We start from the raw sequence: 4,766 nt of genomic DNA on the forward strand, positions 1-4,766 counted from the left end.
TTCCCTCAGTCTTGCCATCCTGACTCCTTTTCCCTAATTAGGACTCCACAAAAGATTTCCATCATTATCCAGAAAGAAAAGGGAAACATTGAAGAGTTTTAAATATAGAAAAGAGAGAGTCAGATTTTTGAATTTTTAAAAAATCTTTGTGGCTGCAGAAAATAGGCAAGAGAGGGGTAGGGGAAGCTAGAGTGGATCTGGTGAGAAATGGTGGCCTGTGACTGTAGGATAGAGTGAGCATGGGGGTGGGGAGGGTCCGGACTCCCTCCTAGGTCTCTGGTCTGAACACTGGATGAATTCACTTGTGACACCATCAAATCTGGGACTTTTTTGGCTGTAGTTTTTTTTTTTTTTTTTTTAGAGATACAGTCTCACTATGTTGCCAAGGCTGACCTCAGACTCCTAGGCTCAAGTGATCCTCCGGCCTCAGCCTCCCAACTAGCTGGGACTACAGGTATTCACCACCACCCCTGGCTGTCTGGAGATTTCCAATTATTGATTCAATCTCCTTACTAGTCATAAGTCTATTCAGATTTTCCATGTCTTCATGGTTTAGTCTTGGTAGGTTTTGTGTTTCTAGGAATTTGTCCATTTCATGTAGTGTATCCAATTTGTTGGTGTACAATTGCTCCTAGTACTCTCTTACAATCTTTTTACTTCAGTAAGTCAGTAGTTAATGTCCTCACTGTCTTTCTTTATCTTCAGCTGTTGTTTATTGACATAAAGGTAGGCTCTATAGCCACAGGCCCAGAGGCAGCTGCAGTAGTGGGGGGACATGGAAGGTGGAGGGTGGAGTGTTTGCTGCAGGACAGCTGAGTGGAGGGTGGGGACAGGTGCCAGTGAGGAAGGCCCAGGCGGTTGGGGAAGCAAGTAAGGGCCAGGGCCAGAGTCTGCTTAAACTGGAACTACTGAGCTACTGCCCCATGGCCTAAGGTCCCTAACTCTCGCTGACTGTTTCCTGACCCCAGGCCAGGCTTGGGAGTCCTCTGGGCATCCATTTTCTAAAGGAACTGAACAGAGTACACACAGGAAAGGAAGCTGTCACCCTCTTGCCATACACTCTGGGAACCTCTGTTCTGCATTCCTCCTCCTTCCCTTGCTTGGGTGGGGCCACATGATTGGCAACCAAACTCTGGGCTGTCCCACCACAGCAGTCTCTAAAAACAGCTATGTTTCAGCGAGGCGTAAATCTTCTTCCCTGGTGTCCCAGCGCACCAGTGCCACACTATAGCCAAGTGAGCTCTATAAGCATTGCTGGCCTAAATGGATGGGTTGGGGGAAGGGGGTGGGACAGGTGCTGGAGGAAGGGCTCTGGGGTCCATCACAGCACAAGAACAACATGCGTGCTGTTGGTGAAGCCAGAGCCAGGGTGTCACCAGGTCAGCACAATGACCACATCTTCCTTCTTGAAGAAGCCTCAGGCCTTACCAACATTGATGGCCAAGTTCACTCAGAGGTCCACATCCTCAGCCCAGGGCTCCTGGACGGGGTCCTTACACAGCACAGGGAAGAAGCCATGGTACAGGTGGGTCTGGCGAGCTGTCTGGGGATTCCATGTCACAGCAATCATAGGGGCACGTGGGCAGTATCTGGCCCACGTGCCCCTATGCCACCTGGTGGGCATACCTGCAGACTTGGTGAGGACGATTATGGCCCCACTGCAGCACTTGAAGGAGGCCTCCACAGCGCTCACGGCAGTGGCTTCTGTAGGGTCGCCGGTAATGGGTGCCCGTGGCAGAACTCCTCAAATAATTGCAAGTGGTAGATAGTGGCCTCTGCCTCACAGGCAGTCAGGTGCTGCACGTGCACAGCCTCCAGAGGATAGTCCCCTTTGGCTGTTTCTCCAGACAGCATGATGAAGTCAGCTCCCTCCAGAATTGCATTGGCCACACCATTGCCCTCAGCCCGAGTGGGGTGGAGCTTCTTGATCATGTCCTCCAGCATCTGAGTGGCAAGATGACAGGCTTCCCAGCTTGGTTGCACCGCCCAATCATCATCTTCTGAGCAAGGAAGACCTTCTCTGCAGGAATCTCATCTCAAAGGTTTGTGGTAGATCACCACGAGCTACCATAATCCCATCGCTGGCCTCCAGGATTTCATCAAACCTCCAACCCCCAACATAATTCTCGATTTTGCTGATTATCTTGATGAAGACCTGCCTAACTCCATGGACATCAGACGTCTTGCAGATGAATGACGCAAGCATCATATCGACATCTTACCCCCAAACTTCAGGTCCCGATGTCCTTCTCCAACAGCAGGCAGGTCCACGGCAGCCCCAGGAAGGAGGAGCCGCCATTTTCCGCCTCTGTCACCAGAAAGTCAGCATCCTTCTGCTCACCTAGAGAGAAATTAGCCCATCACCCATGTAGATCTTGCTGCCCACTTCCGCCACCTTGCAGATGTTCTTGTAGTCCAGCCACAGGATGTTCTCTTACACTTTTCCATGTAGGTGTTATCCAGCGTGAACTTGAGAGTGGCTCCCTTCTTCAGTTCCACCTCTGCCGTGCCGCTGCCCTTGATGGGCCCAGATGGGATCTCAGGTCCTTTAGTGTCCAGAGCCACAGCAATGGGCTGGTAGAGGATGGAGTCAGAAGCAAAGCTTTCCACATTCTTGATGGTCTCTGTATGGCACTCATGAGTTCCGTGAGAGTTCAGATGAACCACATTCATTCCAGACTTAATTGTTTTCTTCAGCATCTCTATCAATGGGGAAGCTGGGCCTATAGTACAAATGATGCCAGTGCTCCAGGCTGTGATGGGTGGCGAGTCAGTGTCCAGGCAGCACATGTGCTCCAGGAATGTGTCAGCCATGGCTGCGTGCAGCTGCTGGGTCATAGTGAAGCCCTGGCTTCACTACAGGGCTTCAACATGGCTTCTGAGGTCCTGCAGTGCTGACCGACTTGGGCTAGGCTGCAAAAGCAGACAGGTCAGGAGCCCCAGGATGTGCAGCTGCTGTGTCCACTTTCATTTCTAATTATAGAAATTTAAGTGGTCTTTTTTTCCTAATTCATCTAGCCAAAGGTTTGTCAATTATGTTGATATTTTCAAATAACCAACTTTTGATTTTGTTGATTTTTTGTATTATTTTTCTATTTTCTAGTTCATTGATCTCTGCTCTAGTTTTTCTTAAGGAAAATATATTTTTTAAAACATAAATTAGCTTTCTTTATTGTTAGCTACTAACTTTGAAAGTTTTATTCTTTTTTAAGGAAAATGTATTTTTAAAAATATATTAAATTAGCTTTCTTTATTGTTAGCTACTAATTATGAAAGTTTTATTCTGTACATGGTAATATTGTACAAAATTATTTTTAAAAATTTCAATCTCCACAAATGCTTGTGTTTGAAAATCATCTTGTTCTTCTTCTCTAAATCCTTATGCAGTTGGAATCTATTTTATTATTTTGACTTTATTTTTTATCGTATTTCATTTTATTAAAGATTCAGGGGTTCCATGTGCAAGTCTGTTACATGGCTATATTGCATAATGCTGGGGTTTGGAATTCTAGTGAATCCATCACCTAAATAGTGAACATAGTATACTCTACAGGTATTTGGAAAGGTATTTTTAATGAGAGAGATAATAACATGTTTTATGCTAATGTGAATGATCCCGAAAAGAAGAAAAATTAGTGATGTAGCAAAAGGACTTCTGGAAGAATGTTTCTGGGTTTGTTAGAGGAGGTGTCATTTAGTATGAAGTGGTAGGATGGCTTTGATAAGAGCATTGATAAGAAATCTGAGGTCCTGGGTGAGAAGGCAGAGAAAATGGGTGCAGATAGGTGAGCAAATCTGGGGGCAATTACTGCTGCAAGAGAATCATTACTTCTCTGTGCCCTCATTATCTCTATAGCTATCCTCTGGGATGGGATAGAAAAGAAACAGAATAAGAGGCAGGGATTGGCTTTATTATTTCTCCAGCTGGGAAATCTGCAGTGTGCCCAGCAGTCCATAATGGAGCATGGGCCAAGGTCGTGGGGTGATGCAATTCATGAAGGACATGATTTCCAAATGGCATCACGAGATGGTCATTGTGTGAGTGTATGTGAAAGGTTTCAAACCTAAACATTTGAAATAGATGACAGTATGTGCTTCTTTATTATTTTAAAAATATTATTTAGGGCCCTCAAACAAGAGAACTAACTTAGATGTCTCATCCTCCGATAGGTCCTGCCCGTCTTACACGCTAACTTGATCGTCTTTCTCACATTGAATTATAGTGAACGATGACTAAAGTTTAGCTGGTTCTTTACTGGCTTGTCTTGTAAATGTCCCAGGGCCTGTATAGGATTGTCACAGAATGGGGCTGAGGCATGTGCCTTCAGCCTAGCTACCTCATTCCTCTACACCATGAGGGGAGAGGACTCACTAGCATTTAACACATTTCTCTACTCTCTGCATTTCCTGTGGGTTATACTCAGATCTGGTGACTTGATTAGCTTCAGATTCCATCTAGATCGTGCTAGTGTTGTGTATTCTGTGACATCTGGGATACATCATGCCTGCCTGTTCCACTTCCAGTAGGCTAAGGTTGATCAGTAGGTTCATGGATACCCATCTATTAGCAAGGCCTCACTCAACCTTCACTTCATGGTTTTAATAGCTATTGATGATCATGCCTGATACCATTATTTCAACAGAGTTGCAAACTGGTAATTTTCTAATTCTAACATTCCTCCTCTATTATCGATCGTGATTTTTTTTTTTTTAGATGGAGTTTTGCTCTTGTTGCCCAGGCTGGAGTGCAATGGCACTATCTGGAC

The 4,766-nt window shown here is 45.5% G+C and overlaps 1 pseudogene; it reads right to left on the minus strand.

The window, feature by feature from the left end:
- Positions 1 to 1,321: 1,321 nt before the first annotated feature.
- LOC105487426 (pyruvate kinase PKM pseudogene) lies at positions 1,322 to 4,455 on the minus strand (annotated as a pseudogene).
- Between the last annotated feature and the right edge of the window lie 311 nt (positions 4,456 to 4,766).

The sequence above is a fragment of the Macaca nemestrina genome, chromosome 5 (genome assembly GCF_043159975.1).
Source record: "Macaca nemestrina isolate mMacNem1 chromosome 5, mMacNem.hap1, whole genome shotgun sequence".
Lineage (NCBI taxonomy): Eukaryota > Metazoa > Chordata > Mammalia > Primates > Cercopithecidae > Macaca > Macaca nemestrina.